The sequence below is a fragment of the Notamacropus eugenii genome, chromosome 1 (assembly GCF_028372415.1).
Source record: "Notamacropus eugenii isolate mMacEug1 chromosome 1, mMacEug1.pri_v2, whole genome shotgun sequence".
NCBI lineage: Eukaryota > Metazoa > Chordata > Mammalia > Diprotodontia > Macropodidae > Notamacropus > Notamacropus eugenii.
Genome location: NC_092872.1, coordinates 657,246,384 through 657,267,577, shown reverse-complemented (window position 1 = coordinate 657,267,577; position 21,194 = coordinate 657,246,384). Strand labels below are relative to the sequence as shown.

Below are 21,194 nucleotides of genomic sequence, written 5' to 3'. Positions count from 1 at the left end.
TTCTTTTAAGCCTCCACTACTAACTACAATATCACATAAAGATATAAAATATGTCATTATCTAATGAATTAATGAAAAATATTCTTGACTATTTACTATGTTAAAAGCATTTGGATAAACTCAGAAGATAAAAATAATAAATTTATATAAAATATAAAAGCTGTTCTTGAGGTTAATAGCTTAGACCTTTTTGTAGGAGGGCTCAAAAAACTGTAGATATATCCAAAGAAACCATATACTCTTTTGGTAACATTGGCGAAAATGTAGGATTATAAAGATTAGAGTGGTTTACCCAAGGCTAAAGAAAGGAGTGGGTTTAGAAAGAAAGGGAACAGAACTCTAGTCTTTTAATGTCCAGTTTGTCTGTCCTTTACTTCATCCCAGATTTTTCCTACATATTTCCTTAGTTTCAGTACAGTTGTGATAGCGAAGCAAATTACATGACTTGTGATTCTGGGCTTTTAAGTATGTGATATATGTCAGAAATCTTTCTATATCCATCTTAAGCCTTAGGAAACAACTGGGTATACCATATAAGCACACTTCAAGGTGCTATATAAATGTTGTTTATTTTTATCGGGGCTGTGATTTCCACATCTTGAGGAGCTGTTGATGGGGAGCTTCTTCCAAGGAAGATATTGCATCTTCTCTACAAATTATACTCTCAGGGAGTTGCTTGGGGGGCATGGAGACATTAAAGGCCTTGTTCAAGGTTACCCTTAAACACAGTTCATTCAAACTGTAAGGCTTCTTCTAAATATACAATGCTACTTTCAACCTCTCATATACATGTGAACTATTAAAATGCTTGTTATTGAATATTTGGGCACTTTTTATGTCCAGTTGTATTGATAATGCATTTTTTGTTTTAGTATAATCTCGTGCCTCTGATTGAACAAAATGATTAAAGCAGATCTTCCCCACCCATTAATGGTCCTGGGAAGATTTGTAGGAAGGTCCACACCTTTTGTTAATGAGTCACTGGTTCTCAAGTGTTGTAATGCCCACTGGCTCTAAAAAGCTTATAAAAACTCTGAGATGCGGTATTACTTTGGGGCTTAGGTTTGGAAGAAGGTTTGTGTGCCAGATGAGATTCTGAAAAGCCACCAAGTAGTGCCCTGGCTTTGAAAACTCAGATGTTGGTGTTTCCCTTTCTATAACCATGTATGTATGTAATGGTCAGACAGTTGGATCTGTCTATTGATCTATGATGTATGCGTTGCTTATGTCAGACAGTTGGAAGCCTGTCTATTGACTTAGACTTCTGTATTTTTTCTGAAGTTCAGGGTGCTGACTTCTTCCCTGAATTAAGTGAATGATACATATGCTTGATTAAAGTAATTGTTGACCCCTTGAAAGTTGCTTTCGTTTTAGAAATGCAGATCTAAGAACCTGTACAGCAGGCCCTCCTGTGTGTGTCATGTACTTGCTGTTACGCCAGTGGACACTTAAAGCTTTTAGACAGAGTCATTATTGTTCAAGTGGCAGCTCACCCCTGCATGTAGGGCTAAACCTGGCTTAGGTTTAGCCTAATGGAAAGGTCAGCTACCATGAGAATTTGCTGAATGCCCCACAGAAGTTCCTGGCAGTGGATGTTGCTGCATTATCTTTTAAAGAATGAAGCGGATGGCTAACAAAGAATGACATGAAGCAAGCAGTAAGCCCTAGACTAGATTGAAAAACTTTTACTTTAATATTTTAGTACTGCTTCTCTGACATTTCAGGATGTATTTCTTTTCTTTCTCCCTGCTTATTAAGCACTGCTTTACCTTTCATTGATTGAATGGCTGGCACTCCCTCCGTTGCAGGAAGCCAGCAAATATATAGTGGAAGTCAAGAGACAGCAGACAGTACTACTTGACCAAAATACCAACTATACTGCCTGCTATTACACTTTTTTGGCTTCATTAGTCAGAGAACTCAAGATGTCTTAATAATTGACAATAATTGGCCCTTATGTAGAACTTGAAGGATTATGGTCCACTTTACCTGCATTATTTAATCTGATCCTCTATGACAACTGCCAGAAGTAAGTCCTAGAGTTCTTATTATTTCCACATTAAATATGGTAAAACTGAGGCTAAAATGGGTTTTATGTTCCTTCTCCAGGGTCACACAGCTAATAAGTAGCTTAGCTGGGATTTGAATCTAGATCTTCTTATCTCTATCTCCTACAGTTTTGACTATATATTCCCTCTTCCATTTTCTTCTTTTGAAAATAGACATACTCTAGTCAGAGGGTTATCCATACGTATTCTTATTCTTACTCAGTTGTTTCAGTCATGCTGGCTCTTTGTGACCCCGTTTGGGGTTTTCTTGGAAAAGACACGATAGTGGTTTACATTTCCTTCTCCAGCTCATTTTACAGATGAGGAAACAGGCAAACAGGATTAAATGACTTGCCCAGGGTCACAGCTAGTAAGTGCCTGAGCCCATATTTGAATTCAGGAAGAGGAGTCTTCCTGACTCTGGACCTATTACTCTATGCATTGTACCACCTAGCTCCCCATACATACATCTATACCCCTCATCAGCTAACTTGGCAAACTGGTACCAGTCAAAAGAAATGACAGAATGGGGGCAGGGTTAGGAGGAATTGAGGGTAAAAAGTGGTATTAATGCAGAAAGATACACTAATGAGGCTAGTGGGAGGGTAGTAAATACCAGGTTCACAATCATTCCAAGTGTCAGCCATCCTCACAAAAATTCTGTGAGTGAGCTACTGAAGGTCTTAGTATCTAGAGCTCTCAGATAAGGAAAGAATGGTGAATTCGAGAAGGTTTTATGACTTTCCATGGTCACTGAGCTAATTTACAAAAATATGTAGTAGAGATTGGTTTAGGGTCCCAATCCTCTGATTCTAAATCCCATGTCCTTTCCACTCTATCACTTCTGTCTTTCTTCGTTTTTGTTTGTTTGCTTTTAGCAAAGGGATGTTGTGTTAACCTTTACTTTAAGCGCCTTACTACAATGGGAAAAAGCACCAGACTTGAAATAAGAAGACTTCAATTTGAGTCTGTTTTTCCATTTACCAGTCTTATGACCCTAGCAAATCACCCAGACAGACTCTCTGTGCCCTATGTCCCCAATATACTACCCATGTCACTAGGTGCTGTGAGTTAGATGGGTAAGCAATGGCCTTTTCTCCAACTCTGAGATTTTTTGCTTCTAAGAACCTTATAGCCTGCTTAAGGGAGAAGTCAGCTATGCTTACCCAGGCATTATATGAAGTTTCAGATCATTAATACAGACAGTAATTGTTGCAAGGGTCCACAGTAGAAAGATGGCCCTGTGAACAAGGGTATTCAGAAAAATCTTCCAAGAAGAGCTTAGAGCTGAAGGAGGACACTATTTGAATAAAGGAAAAGGAGCTGGGAGGGCAGTTTGGATAAAGGTAAATGACCAAAGCAAACCCTAACAATGGACATTTACACAGTGCTTTCAAGAGAGACAGCATGGCATCCTAACTGGAAAACTCACCTCGAAAACATTAGGATATAGGTTAAAGCTTTGTCTCTAACACATACTGGCAGTGGGACTCTGACCAAATTACTTAAACTTTTAATGTTCTAGATCAGAGGTGCGTAAACCCACAGTTCTAAGTGGTGCTGAATCAGATCAAAATAGAACTGGGAAATGTTTAACGAAACAAAAATAAGCACATAACATCAATAATGTTAATTTGTGATTTTCTAAGTCACTACGTGCCCCGAAGGAATCTCTTTCTTCGAGTGACAACTTGCTACAACTATAAATTTCTGCGAAAGTGCTCACTAGTACTAGTAAAGTAATTTTCCTCCTCTGGGAGCTCCCTATAACAATGAAATCATAGATCCAGTCCATATTTGTTAAAGGTTACAAAATGTTTTGCATGTTGTGAGGTAGGTACCATAGATATTATTATCCCAGTTTTATCAATGACAAAACTGAGATAAAGTGACTCTCCTTTTTTTACATTGTTAGTCAGAGGGGAAATTTGAACTCCAGTGCTCTTGATTTAAATTTAGCACTCAATCCATTACTATTTCATGAAGTGTGTGTGTGTGTGTATGTGTGCGTATGTGAGCTAGTTGTTCCATATGGATTGATGGAATGGCTCTTTCTGCCACACTTAACATTTATTTATTTATTTTTAATTGATTGTCTCTCTTTTTCCCTGGTGCTACCATTCTTCCCCATATTCAATTTTCATTTCAGAGATAGCTGGAAAATATCTATAACATAGCTATAGAGTGCTGTGGCCCAGTAACTACTCATTATACTGGAAATCTGTCCCTATCACCCATCATCAAATGAGGTTTACTGAACCACTTTAGGGAAGGATGCCATGACTTATTAATAAGTATTCCCAGATTCTTTAACCTGTATCTATCCTAGACATCCTTCCTTATAATTTCTACCCTATATTTTTTCATAGAATGAAATTGTCTGAGGCATCTAAAATCTTTTATGTGAATTTCAAAACTGCTTTTCTAGGGCCAGTTTCTGCCATTGGTTAAACATCCAATCTCATTTCAGTCTGTTCTAAGACCCTATATACTATTCCTCCTCTAGCTTCCTATAGAAGAATTCCTTGAAATTGTCAGAGGAAGTGCTAAAGAAAAAAGATATTGAGGAAGAGATAACAAAACACTACAGATACATAAAGAAGGCTTAATTATGGTGAAGGAAAATAAATTCACCGTGCTTCAATAGATTCTTTATCCCATCATTATGGGTATCTGTCTGTCCATATCTTCTCATCCTATTCAAACATCCTTGTTCAGGTCCTTTTGTGAATTATTCAGTGAGGAGCTATTTAACATGCTAAAGGCCTTCCTTTAGATCAGCATTTCTTAAACTGTGGGTCACGACTCCATATTGTGTCGAAAAAAATTTAGCAATAGGAAAAGATTTCTGAATGTGGAATGAACGAAAATTAATTCAAAATCAAAGGCATACTGAATCCAAGGTGTTTCGGGCAGCCTTTGCCCCTGGTGTAACTTTACTGCAGTCTTGGTTCTGAACACAAAGCATGAGCACTTTGCACAGTACCTGCAAAGAAGCCCTGCTTTTAGATCATAGATAGAGCTGCAAGGGGTCTCAGGGTTTATTAAGCTCTTGGCTTCCTAAAGCTAGAACTAGCAGGTGATTTGTTACCCTCATTTCTAGGCTGCTAATTTAGTTTGAGAAAGTCATATAACTTTTTCAATCCTACCTGCAAGAGAAGTTTATCTGTTTGTAAAATTAGAATGGGAGGAAGGGAGTTCTTAGGTCATCTAATCTAAATGTGTCAAACGTGTACCCTCCTGGCACATGCCTGCAACACTTCTGAGTGTGACCCAAACCAGGTTAAAATGTAATTTGAAAATATTTAACAAAATAAATAAAATATAATAAAACATAGATAATAATACAAAATAATTCTTTTTATAGTATTTGTGACTAGCTGTACAACATTGTTCTCTTTACAATTCTTTGGCACCTTTCCTATCCTCCATGATTTTTTGAGGATCAATTGTGATGACTCACTACTAGTCATCATACCCTAGAATGTAATTCAGTAAGGGCAGGTGATTTGAACTCATTGAGGGGAGCTAGGTGCTCTCTCTTTCCATCTTCCATTATTTTTAGGTATCAATTTCCTCTTAACCATTTTCCCCCTTTTTTTCCTAGTTTTAAGATTATCCTCTTGGTAGGAAAAAAAGCAGAATAGAAACTTAGTAGTACTGTTTTCTTCCTGTCATCTTTTTACATTTCATTTATTCTTACTAATGGTTTTATCCCTTCTTTCAGCCTCTTACATCTGTTATTATTAAAAAGGCCCCTCTTCTCCAGCCCCATTTAAAAGCCTTTTCTGGGCTTTAGTGCCACTAAAAGTATTTTTAAGAGACCAAATCATTCTTTTGTACTCATCCTCTGTGTTTTGTTTTAGATTCCATCTTGAAATCACATCTGTAGCTTTCTATAATGTGAATTAATCAATGAATATCAGATGTGACTATACTGTTCTTTTTTCTTCCTATTGCTTCCTTTTTTCTTTCTAAATGTGATCATATGCATTAGCATTTTCAGAATTTTGTTCTTGACTGCTTTCGGTACTTCTAGTTTCTAGTTGATTTTTTTTCTCTAGAATGTTGGTTGTGGGATCTTATCTATCTTTTAATTTCAAAATTGAATCTACAATTCCGTTCTGAAATCTATTTCCCCAAAGCCTAGTGTATTCATCAGGCCAAGCCTAATTCCCCTCCCCCTTCTTATCAGTCAGCAACTTTAATAATGACATGACTATTTCCTCCTAACATTCCACTTATTATTACTTTGGTGACTAGTTCTTCTGAATCAGATATATGACCTTTGTGTTAAGAAAATACCCAGGTTTGAAGTTTGCTAGGAAGGGAGGAGGGAGGAGAATCTTTGATATTGTAAGACAAATAATGTAATGCTTGGTAATACAACCAGGAATCCTAAAAGAGTTATGGCACTTTTGACTTTGATTTGGATGGTTGGAGATGGTTATTGGGGAGACTTTTGAACTTCTCTGGCTTTTAACATTGGTGGTTTTTGACCAGGGGTGTCCTCTAGGGTTGAAACTTGTTGTTAAGGACTTACTCTAACTTATAGACTCAGGAAGAGAGGGTGGTAAAAGGACCACTCAGCTTTCCTTCTAGATTTTTCTAACCTTTTTAACTCGTTAAATGATCAAGACCCTTCATGACTTTCATTTACATCTATCAACATTCCATTATGAAAAACCTCTATTATAGATAAACTGGATTACTTATTATTCACCATATATGTACCATGTTTTCATACCCAGACATTTTTGGTCATATCATTCTTTCTCCCCAGTGCAGATTAACTCTGTAAATTCTCATTGGAACTCTGTTAAGGAGTCTATTTCATCAATGAGAAAACTGAAACTGAGTGAGGTTACATGTGGTTATACAACTGGCAAGTGTCAGGTGACATTTGAATTCAGTTCAATCTAAGTACAGCATCCTATTCTTTATGTTACACTACTTCTTGCATCCTTATCAAAGTGTTTGGCAAACGTTTTTTTGCAGTACACATATAGAAATATGCTGGAAGACTGCTAGAATTTGGAATTGGAAGAGAGATTTGGGTTAGATTTCTTCTTCTAAAGTTTTTTGGCTATATGGACTTCAGGAAGGCACTTATCTTTAATATCATTCTCCTAATCTATAACGTGAACATACAAATACTTGTATCTTTACAGATACAATGTAAATTCCTAAGTGCTATATGTATGAGAGATTTGTGTGTGTGGTTTTTTTCTTTCATTTATTTTTTGTAAATGTTGAAATATCTACACACAGCATTTCAGAATACAGTGTTTCAGGAAGCTGGGATTTGAGATAAAGAGGGAAATTGGAAATGTGGAACTGGGAAAGGACAAAAGTCTCACTAAAATATATTATTAACTAACCTAAAATGACATAGCTTCTTCAACATAGCAGGTACTGTAAGGGATATGTAATAAGCTTCTATAATTGGGCATAATTCAGATGTTATGTGGGGAAGTAGGAGAAAAAGGAAATGATCAGAAAGTTTATTTAAGGTAGGTCTGGATACTTTCCCAAGAAGCTAGGAAATGTGTTACAGTGCCAGTTATCAGTCAAAATTTATAAGCAGGACATGATGGTTGATTAATTGGCTTACCAGTTGTTGAGGTGGTTTTTAAGACTTTTTTCAACAGCTGCAAGTATAGCTGAAGGAAAGCAAGATGGAGCATCAGAAAAAGATGTTTCAATGCCATATGGAGGAAAACAGATTGACACTAATAAGGAAAATTAATACTGAAAATTACCTTGACAGATTTTTAGATCAGAGTGATGAGGAAAATAATAATTTAGATGCAGTCAGCCTGGATCCAAAAGAAACGTGAAAAGCTAAAACATTATAGCATACTGTATGAAGGTAAAGAGAGGCAGGAGAAATCTTGTTTCTGCAAATGATGGACACACGCATAATATGACTGCTTAATTAGTGCTATGCTACATAATTGCAGTTATATGCTGTTAATAAGTATAGTAGCAAGAATAGCTCAAACAGTTTCAAACGGCAAAATAGAACTTAAAATTATTCAAAGTTAAAAAAAAAAGATTTGATTTCTTGAGTCAAAGGAAAGCAATTTAGGTGAAAATCAGAGAACCTGAAAATCATTGAATGCTAGCACTGGATGAAGTCTTGGAAAAACATGTATTCCAACCTTTTCATCGTATAGAGAAGGGCACTGAAGTCCAAAATTGTGAGCCATTTTGCCTAATATCACAGTGAGTGAATGCCAAATTTTGGACTGGAAATCAGGTTCCTGGGTAATCCAATTCATTCTCATTTCACTATCTTTTCACTTAGGAATGAAGCAGTCTGAGAAACCAAGCATTTTAAAGTTTATTAGTAACTAATACTAAGATTATTTTTTTTTCTATAGCATTATCTGTGTTTCTTTATTCTGGCTATTTATTTATCTCTATTTAGCTAGAGGCTGAGGGATAAGCAAATTAAAATAAATTTTGGTATATTTTTAAAAGAATTGCATGGTGATTAGGTCATAATTACTCATAAGGATACGTAATAAAGTAGCACAAACACTCTTATTATTTACAAAAAGCTAACAAAGGAAAAACATGTATTTTCATATTCCAAGTATAACCACTGATTGAAAATTTTATGAAAAAGATCTGTCTTTCTGCAATGAATGTGTGATGGAATACAGTGACGGGAAATATACTAGCCCATTCCAAGTATGAACAATTCTATGACTTTGGGAGCTTTTCCTTACATTAAATTTTAACCATTTATCCTAGGTCAATCAGAGCAAATCAGTTGTTTTTCATGAAGCTATGTTTCCTTAGAATGATCACTATTTCTCCTTCTAAATATTTATAAACTATCTAGTTATACATTCTAGAATTTTGTGAGGCATCAAGTTAAGTCCATTGGTCTCTGGTTTGAATTGGCAGGAACTAAGTTTTCATGAGATTATCACCTTAAATCTAGCAGGAGTTCGATGACTATTTGATGATTTTGGGGGAAAAAGGTTTTAAGTCATCTTTTGCAAAAGTGAGAGTAGAGATCTCACTGGTCCATCATATTTGTTCAATCGCTTTGAACAAAGAAAAAGGTGGTGTGATTTGGGTCATTTCCTTTCTCTCTCTTGCCCTCAGCTGCTACTTCTATAACATTAGAAGACTGAACTAGATTGCTAACATTCTTCCCAGGTCTGTATTCTATGTTCCATCATTTGCCATCCATGTCTGATATAACTTCATGTGCTTATGGTTGAAGTATCAGTTCTTTTGATGAGTTCTTCCAGCTTGTGAATGTCAAAGACATTACATGGATGCAAAATAGGTGTAGTTAAATTCTTAAAAATTAGACTGACTTTTCTCATATAATCCTAATGAACCAAAGTTCACTGAATTGAATTCAAGAGACTAATCAGGGCAAGTATCTGCAGAACAAGAAAAGAAGAAAAATTCCTAAAACCTCAAGTTAAAATTAGTTCTGTGTAACTTTTCAGAACTATAGCAACTCCAACCCCAATATGCTCTGAAGACACAAACAATATTCTTAAATTTCTTTAAGTTTGCACAGTGTTGACCTAGACTTTTCAAAAGCCACTTCAATTTGATTAATGTTTACCAAGTCACTGCTCTGTAGATTGTGAACTGAAGGATATTTAAATAGGCTGGATGTACCTGAGTATTGTGAGTTAGGTACTGCTCCTCCTTTGCTCTGGGTCAGTTACTTTGAATATTTCATTGGCTAAGTACACAGGAAATCCATTTCTAAGAACTGTGCTGTGTTGCCTGAATTGCTTTCTGTGTGAAAACATCAATGATAAGGTGGGACCTGATAGAAGTAAAACATAAAAGAGAAGCACTACTTATGGAAATAGGGTTGAACTAAGAATCAGGAGATATGGGTTAGAGACCCATTTATGCCTCTAGCTATTTAGAGAAACTCATAATTTCTCTGTGCCATATTCCCTCATTTAGAAAGTGAGATGATCTCTAAGAGCCATTCCAACCGAAATTCTATGATTTTATGGAAAACTCAGGGAGATGGTTCCACTGATAATTAATTATAAGACCTAGGACTTTAATCCTGAATAGCCAAACTAATCTATCTACAATCCAGTATACCTACATGGTAGTGTGATAAGCCAAAGGGCAGCTAGATGGTACAGTAAATAGAGTGCTGGGCTTGGAGTTAGGAGGACCTGAGTTCAAATCTGACTGTGTGAACCTGGGTAAATCATTTAACCTTGTTTGTCTCTATTTCTTCTTCTGTAAAATGAGCTAGAGAAGGAAATGGCAAATAACTCTGGTATATTTGCCAAGAAATCCCCCAAAAGGGATCACAAAGCATGATTGAACAAATTTAAGCCAAATCCAAGAAATATCGTTTGCTCTCGTAAAACCAATGTAGAAAGATAATAGTATTTGATTTTCCCAAAAGTTTCAGCAATATCTTTAAATACTTTGCATATATTACTTTACAGTATTTTACATGTATAATTTTCTATGGGTCTCACAACAACCTTGGGAGGTAGGAGAAACAGGTTTCATTATATCTATTTTATAGAAGAAAAAATTAAGACCCAGATATGTAAAGTGACTGAGCCACAATCTATTCAATGTCAAGGGTAGAAAACCATCCAGTTCTTACTGATTCCAAGTCCTTGAGTCTATCCTTTATGCAATTCTGCCTCTCTGTCTATTATGACTGGCATGATTCTCAGAACCTCTTCTTCTCATACATCTAAATACAGTAAGAGTTGCTAGGAGATATGTTTGCATTTTTCAGTTTTGGCATGCCACTTCAATGACCCTGAACAAAATATCCCATTCCTTCAGTGTCTCAGATTTCTTAGCAAAGAAGTAGAGGATCTCCTTTATCTCTTTTCCCAGTAAGATCTTTGCCTTTAAGCTCACTGCATCTAAATCATTCCGGACAAAGGGGTACATGCTCTTCTCCAAAAGCCTCAGAGTAAGAGCTATGGATAACACGTTAGATATAATTACTATCGCTGCTATCTACCTGAAACATCTGTTTTGAAGAAAGCACTTTGCTAACTTCAAAATGCTAAATAAGTGGGAGTGATTGATAGTGAAGTAGTGGGGTACAGTGGAAGGATCATTAACTCTCAAGTTAGAGGATCTGAGTTTGAATCATGGCTTTGTCAATTATTACCCACAGCCTTCACTAAGTTCCCCATGACAGTGTGAAACTAAGTGAACAAAGAGTTCTTTTTCAGCTTTAAATCTATACCACCTGTGCTGCTGAGATTACAATAAAAAGGGTACTCTGGAGTAAATACTAGGGAAGGCAAGTGGGTGAAAAATGGTTTTAAGAATAGATTACTCTTGGAAGTGACCTCTTCTTTCAAGGTTCAGTTCAACTACCACCTCCCTCAAAAAGCCTTTTTCAGTCTCCCTCATTGTATCACACCACTCTGCCCCAATTACATATTTAGTTATTTCATATTTATTTAATTCTAAATACTGTTTCCATCAGTAGAATATAATCTCCTTAAGGGAAAGGGACTTTGATTTTTGTCTTTACATTAATCTCACAAATGAGGAAACTGAGACCCAGTGGTTAAAAGTGAATTAGTGAAGGTCATGCAGGTAATAATTTATAAAGTCATCCTTCAAACCTGTGTCCTTTGAGTTGTGGTCTTTCTAATATATCCATGACAGTGCACCTAATAGGAGTTGAATAAGTGCTTGTTAAATTGGATTGGGCTGAATTGGAGGCTGGGCTTTGCTGACCTTGAAGACACAGGCAATCTGCCCTTGAACACACCCTCTATCTGATTGTTTTACTGTGTTTGCTTTTCTCCTCTCCAGCGACATGCAGCTCCCCAACTGAAGCCTTCACCATGCTCTCCTTTATTCACTGGCTTTTGACAACAGTCGTCACTCCACGCCTCAATAGCCATTCGGTTTCTATCAGGATGTTGTACTTGATTTTTCCCACGGGGAATGACAGATTACCAAAACATTTTTTTAAGACAGAACTATAAGGTGCTCAGTTAATTGATCTGTTTTTAATGGAAGAAAAGATGGGAAGCTGCTGAGGAAAAGAATATGTCTCTGTTGTCTATGAAAGACTTCAATAGTTGTAATGGGGGAACCTGATTATTAAAACAGTCACAGTTCAGGCAAAGGGATGCAGCTGGTTCTTTGGACAGCAAACTACCAAAAGAAGAGTGTTAACCTGACTAGAAAGCTTTTTAACTGCAAAGAAATATAACTTAGTCTGGCTGTACTTGAGAGACAGAGAAAACATGGTACAATGGAACATACAATGCACTAACTCTGGAGTCCAAAGACAGAGGTTTAAATCTCAGCAACAATGCTGGCTAGGCCTGTGGAATCACAGGTTGACACACTGACAGCTAGGTGATACTGTGGATAGGATGCTGTTGCTAACATGTGGTGAGGAAGACCTGAGTTCACTTTTGTCCTCAGACACTTTGTAGCCGTGTGACTTTAAGACACCCAAGTCGTGTCAAGAAAATGGTGATAATAGTAGCTACCTCCTAGTGATGTGAGGATAATATTTCTAAAATACCTTGCAAATGTTAAAGAGCTATATAAATGTTTGATATTACTATATACCATGGGCAAGTCCCTTACCTTTCCTGGGTCTCAGTTTTCTCATGTATGAAATGAGAATCCTGGAGTAGATGATGTTTTATGTCCTTCCAGGCTCCAGGTCTGTGATCAAATACGTCTTTTCCCCAAAGTAGAATTATAAGATTTTAGGGTGAAAAAAAGGACTTTAGAAATTATATGATCTCAGTAATTCTCACACTTTGCAGAAAAGGAAATGATTGGTAGATCCAAGATACAGCTAATGATTGGTAGATCTAGGACCAAAAACCAGGTGTCCTGGTAACTTTGTTCTGATGGTAGCATGAAAGATGGATTACAAGATCACACAGCTGGAGCTGAAAGGGTCCTCACAGGCTATCTAACCTAAACCTTCTCATAGCTCCCATTTTTCAGATGAGGAAACTGAGGCCTAGGAAGAAGAAGTGATTTGTTCAAATGACAGAAGTAGGAATAATCGAGAAGGCCTTGGATCATAGGAGATAACTAGAGTATTGTGATGCAGTTGAGAGAAGTTCCCTAATCTTCAGGGATGGAGGATTCATTCTCCCAGGACAGTTTGTGTGGAAGGGGTATGAAAACATCAAAGCTAGTCCATTTTTAGGTTTTTTGTTTTGGTTATTTTTTTTTTCAAGCTAGGGGTTCTAAAGTTTGAGGTCTGGAGGTAGGGCAGGTATAAGAAATTATTATTTCAAATGATCTGGTAGAATGTATCTTCTGAAGAATCCCTAATCAGTTCTAGAGATTTCTAGGAAAGAATTGCTTCATTCATTCATAGCTTTTTCTCTTTTTTCATCTGTTTTCTAGCAAAGAAAGCAGAGGTATAACACAATATAGAAGGGATAATGGCACATAGTAGGAGCTTAATGAATGCTTATTTTTTGTTTGATTGATCCCTGGATTTGAAACTGAAAAGTCTGTGTTTTTATACTCCCCCTGATACTACTTGGGTTGAAGAGGGGGGTGGAGGGCGAAAGTTACTTAATCTTTTAGGGCTTCAGTTTCTCCTTCTCTAATGTTGTTTTGTCATTTTCAGTCCTAACTCTTTGTGACCTCATGTGGGTTTTTCTTGGGAAAGATACTGGAGTGGTTTGCCATTTGCTTCTCCAGCTCATTTTACAGATGAGGAAACTGAGACAAACAGGGTTAAGGGACTTGCATAGGGTCACTCTCCTAGTGTCTTGAGACCAAATCTGAACTCAGGTCTTTCTGACTCAAGGCCTTGTACTCTATCCATTGTGTCACCTCAATGTCCAGCACATAGTAGCCACTATTATAAAGACTTATTCCCCTACCCCAAAGTGACTCAACCTTGGTGACTCAGTTTCTTCATCTGTAAAATAAGGGTATTGGACTGAGTGGCTTGTGTTCCAGCTCTAAATATATAATCCTATGATTTAAAAACTGAATTTCCAAGTAGCCACAACTCAATAAAATGTCTCCTGGTTTGCTTGGGCAGATGAGAGTAGTAGAAATATACAGCATAGTGTGAATCTTTAAAAACGCCAGGTTTTTGATCATATGCCCTATGACTGAACTGGGGGACAGACTACAGATTTAAAGCAGGGAAGCTTTTTTGATGGCAAACTGTAAAGCTTAATGAGGATGGCAGGCTGTAGGCATCAAAGCCAGTGGCTGACTTGGAGAGGGTTTCTGGACCTGGTTAGATGAAGGCCTTTACATTCTGTACTTCTTGATAACCTGATTCTAGTTGCTTTTTCTAGCTTCGCTTAAATACACACACACACACACACACACACACACACACACACACACACAGAGCAGTCAGAAAAATCTCTTTCATGAAAAGTTTTTCAAACAACTGATATTATTTAGGATAAAAAATATTTACTTCATATGAAAAGAATATAGTCAAACTTTTAGAGAACAAAAGGAATTAATTCTTTCATTGGATTAATTTTTCCAGGGGATCTTGAGGTTCCAGAACTTTAAAAAAAACATTTTTATGATAATAATTTCAACTGTATCAGTTGAGAATTTAATATGAATTTATATTGCTGAAAGGGATCTTAGAGATCACCTTGTTCAATTTTGTTATTTTAAGGATATAGAAATTAAAGCAGAATATTTAAGTGACTCATCCTGGGTCACAATCAATATTTTATCTCCCCTCCCTTTTTAGAATAACTAAATAAATCTTGACTAATCAGCAAAAGGTACATTCGGGGACATTTCTCACAACTGCTTACCCTCTCGCCTCTACTTCTTTTTCTTTTTCATCAGTGGAAAAAGCTCCACCACTGTAGGTGATAATTCATCCAAAAAACTTGTCAAAGTCACCTAGGGCATGGAGAGATTTAGTGATTTTGCTTAGGTTCACGTCTCTAGTGACAATACTTGCACCTACATCTTCCTGACTCCAAGGCTATTCCACTGAGCAACACTGCCTTTCAGTCTACACTTAGGAAGACATAATGAGTAGTAGCCAAATGCCTTCTCTTGACCTAGTCCTTAATTCTCAATTCATAAAGTCCCAGGGTCTTTGGTTTGTTTGGTTTATTCACTAGAATTCAACACTGGTGGGAGAAATTTTCTCATATTTGTTGTAAACAATGAAAAACGGTCTTTTCCTCTCTTATCTGGGGGAATTAAAGAATGAAAGAAAATAATGTCCACATGAAGGGAAAGATTCAGGAAACTGACCAATGCAGTACAAATTGGATGTCCCAATTAAAACATGTCATATATATGTATATATTATATTTCATAAATATATTACATAGAGCTATGTTTCCTAGAAGTTAATGCACCTTTCAAATTAATATACACCTAAACTTCTTTAGAATCTAATTCTGAACTTCCTTCCTTCCTTCCTCCCTTCCCTTTCTCTTTCTTTTCTTCCTTCGTTCTTTCCTTCCTTCCTTCTTTCCTTTCTTACCTTCCTTTCCTCCCCTCCCTCCCTTCTTTCTTACCTGTCTTCCTTTCTTCCTCCCTCCTCCCTTCCCCCCTCCTCCCTTCCTTCCTTTTCCACCAAAAGCCTATAATTTATTTACTGTAGAGAATTCCTAGTAAGGAACTTCCTCTACCAATACTCATCTTTTCTGAAACTTAGAATCCTGGAGAATTTCTTGGAGGCACCAAGAGGTTAAGTGGCTTGCCCAGGGTCAGTCAGTCAGTCAGTCTGTATCAAAGGCAGGATTTGAATGAGTTCTCTATTCACCAAGCCACACAGTTCTTAAAGAATTAGATCTAAGGAACTGGAAGGGATTTTGAAGAATTCTTTATTCCTTCCATCAACTGCTAGAAAAATTTGTATCCAAAAGTAACCTGAGAGTTGACTCTCCTTGAAAATGACTTGAATAGGACACTTTGCATCCTCCTTCTGGGACATGTTCCTCTCTCTGACTGTTAATATTATGGTTCCAAGTACATTTATCAATTTACCTACCAAGAAACCCTTTCCATGTTTTAGGCCAGGTTTCATTAAACATTTTGGGAAGTGCACACTTTCTTTCCTGCCTCTAGGGGAACATTTAGTCAGTGACAGTGCTCCAGCACTAATTTTCTAAATGGTTCCCCAATGACTCTCCAATTCTCTAATTTATACCCTGGGAATATCTTTCTCCCCAAGGGCATGACCCATCATATTAGAGAGTTGCAAAAATGAAAATGCAGAGAAATGCATTTCTCCAAGTAAGCAAATTGTAGTAACTATTAAAAAAAAAAGAAAAGGTAACATAATCACTATGAAACTGACCTAAAAAATAAAAGCATATATTAAGTGGGAAAACGTTTTTATGCAAGAAAGAGAAGTAATAATAAAAATAAACATTTATTTAGCACCTATTATGTGCCAGGCACTTATTTTAATCACTTTACAAATATTATCTTATTTGATCCTCATAACAATTCTGGGATGTAGGGGCTATTATTACCCCATTTTACAGACAAAGAAACTGAAGCAAACAGAAGTTCAGTGACTTGCCCAGGTCACACACCTGGTACTTATATCAAGATGTTTCTTTACCTTGCAGGAGGAGTGTTTAAACTACATCAATGAATCTGTGATCTCTCTCTGATGTAGGGGTTTCCTACAGTGATTTTATCTCCTTTACATTGACATCCGCCCATCTAGTCTTCTCTTATGTATGTGTTCTCATAAATTCAGCACAAGCAGTCCAACCAATGTGCTGGATATTACCCTTTGTCCTGACATTACAAGGGTACCACTGAGTCAGTTGGTCAGATCAATGAATATTTATTAAATGCTTACTATGTACCAGGAAATGTGCTAAGTTTTAAGGATAAAAAGAAAGGTAGTTTTTGCCCTTAAAAAACTTATATTCTAATGAGGGAACCAAGAAGTAAAGAAATGGCTACATGTAAGATACATAAAAGAATATGTCAAAGGTAATCTTGGAGGAGAAAACTTTAACAGTTATGGGAACTTATTCTCTTATTATCTTGTATTCTTGCCACATGTCTAGTCAATATCCCTTTTTAATCTTGATTGCTTGCAACCTTTAGTCTAATTCTTCTTTTAGTCTATGTATTAGCCAGTTCACTTGCAATGAACCTTTTTATTGCTGTCTGAAATACATTTTAAATTCTTCTAGAAATTAAATTCCTAACTAGCAGCTACACAACTATACCAATAGAATATACGTTTTTAAAAAGGAAAGCCTTTGCTTCTGAGAGAAGTTTGAGCTCAGTGGAATTTTCCAAGGGCAATTTAGCCTGTCCTTTTCCTGCTGTTTATTTCTGGAGCAACATATTATCCATTTGGAAAATCTAGGGGGTAACTAACTGAAAACATCAGGGCTATCTCTTTTCTCTGTTTGAAAGGTCTGTCATATTTGTGCAACCTGGTGTGAACGGGGATCACAGTTAACCTCCAATAGAGACAGAATAGAATAAAGGCCCAGGAATGAGGGGATCTGTGTTCAAAACCTGCCTGCCTCTACTCACGAGTTTCATACCTTTATTCACATCTTTCTCCTTGGGCTTCAGTTTTGTTATCTACAGAAGGAGGGGTGAGAGTCTGTAATCTCTAAGGTATTTTCTACTTCTAATATTCTAAGGTTCTATGGTTTATAGTTTCATCTTGCTTCAGCTTTCCAGTGTGCTTTGTGGGGGAGGAGGGTAATGCGCAGAGACTCAGAAAGACTGTGAGCTGTCAATCTGTCATCATTCTATTGAGTATGGAAACACACCTTTCTGAGTTAGAGGTGACTTTGTGCAAGTGGTATAACGCATCTTTTTGTTAATTAGCTGTTACAGAATAAGCTGATTTATCTAAACCCACATAATATATAATGTTGTTTATTATAAATAATTACATTGTGGTTTTGTTTGTTTTTTGGTGTTCAGTTTTATGAATGCTGAGCAGCAAAGTGTTACGTAAACATATTAAGGACAAGAATAAAGTTAGATACATATATTCCTTCTTTATTTCCTCACCTCTCTATCTATCCATCCTTTTTTCCCCTCTTGCAAATATGCAACCCTATTTTTTCCTGCATAGGTCAGCATAATGAATGGAAATGGGGAATGTGAAAAATTCTTATGTGATGACAACATGGAAAATCTAGAAAAACACAATGCTTTTTCATTTTGTAACTTAAAATATCATTTTCCTTTCAGGGTGTCATTAGCTATATTAGGAAGAGGACCTTGGAGTTTCTAGCCATAATAGGTTAACTATCTAACTTTTTTTAAACAGGTCATAGGGTAGCAATGGTGGTAACCACAGTGGATTGAGAAAGGAATATGTATGTGCATACCTGTGATTCTCTTTGTATATGTGTGTGTGTGTGTGTGTGTGTGTGTGTGTGTGTGCAAACACCTATAAGTCTGGTGGATCTATATATATCTTACAAGAACTTAGATATGTAATTACTGAGCTACTTGTCTCAATGGTCCTTGAAAGATCAGGGAGAGCAAGACCCAATTAGGAAAAGGGAAAATATCAAAATATCCAAAAACAGAAAAAGAAAGTGTCATGCACACCAGCAAGTTTAACTTGGATTCTTTACAAAATTCTAGAATTATTATTATTAGGGGAATGGTTAGTGAAAATCTAGAGAAGACCAAAGTGATCACAAAAACCAGTATGGCTTCTTTAAGAATGTGGCCTGCCCGATAAACCTTACTTCCTTTTATTGACAGGGTTTTGTAGACCTGTAGATAAGTGGGATGCTTTTAACAAAGCACTAGACTAAATCACTAACTCTGTTCTCATAGATGCAGCGGAAAGATGTTGTCTGGTGGATAGTATAGTTATATATATTTCAAACTAGTTACATGACAAAACTCAAAGATTAGTCATTTCATAGTTCTATTTTAACTTGGAAGTCTACAGTGGAGTCATCCAGTTATCTATCCTCAACCCTGTGCCTTTAACCATTTTTATCAACAACATAGATGAAAGGATGCTAGAATCTGTTTCGAACTGGAGATGACACAAAGCAACCTAACATTCTAGATACCAGAATGAGGATTCAAAAATATTCTATGGACTATATTGAAGAGTTGAATCTATTAAGATGAATTTTATGTATTAAGAGGCATGTTAGTAGGGAGAGTATCTATCCCTCCATCTTTCTATCTCTGCCTTTTTACCCATATATCTGAATAGAAATATATACACATATACATATTCTATCTTATACTTAGGTTCAAAAAATCAACTTCACAAACACAAATTGAGAGACTTAGCTAGACAACATTCTTAAAAAAAGAGATCTGGGGATGTTAGTGTATAGCAAGTTTCTACTAGTCATCCGTCTGACCTGACAACCTAGAAATACAATGAGATCTTAAGTGACATTGAGAGAAATACAGTGTCTAGGACCAGGAGAGGGGTGATATCTTTATTTCTTTCTTCTCTGGTCAGATCACGTCTGGAGTATGATGTTCACTTCTCCTTGTCTCATTATGGAAAGGCTAATAATAAGGTGGATAGTTTTCAGAATTGTAAAAAAAAATAAAATACTGCTACATGAGTATCAACTGAAGGAAAATAGGGATGTATCTTTCATATAAGCACTTATTAACTGCTTATGTTCAAGGCCTTGAAGATACAAAACAAAATAAGCAAGTCTCTTACTTGCAAGGAATTTCCATTATTTTGGAATGGGAGAGGAGGAGATATTCCGTATACCCAAATAAGTAAATATAAAATATTCAGAGTAATTCTTCTGGAAAATTCCTAACAGTTGGGGGAATCAGGAAAGCCTTGCAAAGGGGACAGAGCTAAACCTTAAAAAGAATAAGGAATCCCTCCATGTGAAGATAAGGGAGATATATTCATACAGAAGGGATAACCTGGAATGGAAGTGGGAGATAGAATTATTTGTATAGGGAACAGTAAGAAGGACAGTTTTGTTGAAAAATAGAGTATATGAGGAAGAATGATGTATCTTTGAAAGATAGGCTGGAGGCAGATGGTGAAAGGCTTTAAAAATGGAGAGAAAAAAGGAGGCTGCATTTCATCATAGAAGCAATGGGGAGATACTGAAGATTCTTGAGCAGGAGTTTAACCTGGACAAAAAAAATAGGGGATGTATGAAATCTCTCTTCAATTGTTAGACATGCTATTATGAGGAAAGGAGAATAAACTTGTTTTACTAGGCCCCAGAAGGCAGAACTTAGAGCTATAAGTGCACGGTGCCAAGAGGCTTGAGGTCAAGGAAAACAAAACAAAACAAAACACCCTCCATACTAATTAAACCTACCCAAAAGGGAAATGGGCTCCCACAGAATAGAGTTGATTTCCTCTCCCCAGAAATCTTGAAATAAATTGTATATGAGGCTGAGGGTATTTTTATTCAGGGCTACCTTAGACTAAATTGTCTCAAACCTACTTTCTAATAATAAGATTCTCTGGTTTCTACACCCAGTTGAAGGCATGAGAAAGAGACAAGGAGAAGAGGGTGAGAGAATGAAAGACAGAAACATATACAGAGACAGAGAGACACAGAAAGACATCGTGGAGGTTGAGCATGAATACAGACAAACATATACTGATATATATCTTATAGTGTGGTCATGGCCCGATGTTCTAGAACCTAGAAGGTTATGCTTTAAGGATGAACCTTTCTTCTGTTAGCACATTTCTAAGACGAGGTAATTGTCACCCAGGAAGGGACAGATTTCCAAGCCTTGTAGTTAATTTGTAGGACAGATTGGTTTTCAGTGGTTGAGGAAAGCAGGGCATCAGTCATCCCTGGGCAGCAGGGCATGGTAAAGAATATCCTACAGGGAAGTATGGCAGTACCAGGTCAGCCAAAGTGAACTCTAAACAAAGAAGGCAAAGGGAGAGACAGACTAATCTGACACATTTCATAGGCTGGTCTTGACTCTAATAACCTTACTAGTATTTGCATGCCCCCTATTTTTTAAACCATGAATTCTACGATTTCAGAATTGATTGTAAATAACTAAGCATGCACTGTATTATATAGATGATATTCACATATGTATAATTACATAACAGGGCAGGAAGAGGCATATCACAATAGAAAAAAAAACCCTGCATCAATCTCCATATATATTTATTAATATATATATATATATATATATAATATGCATACATAAAATAGA

At 36.6% G+C, this 21,194-nt stretch overlaps 1 protein-coding gene and 1 pseudogene across 19 annotated transcripts in view; both read right to left on the bottom strand.

Annotated features, from left to right (window-relative positions):
* LOC140529907 (tubulin alpha chain-like) overlaps nt 1-11,953 on the bottom strand; it is a 50,434-nt pseudogene extending 38,481 nt beyond the window's left edge.
* NRXN1 (neurexin 1) overlaps nt 1-21,194 on the bottom strand; it is a 1,424,087-nt gene that overhangs the window by 872,786 nt on the left and 530,107 nt on the right. The gene's annotated exons all lie outside the window — the stretch shown is intronic.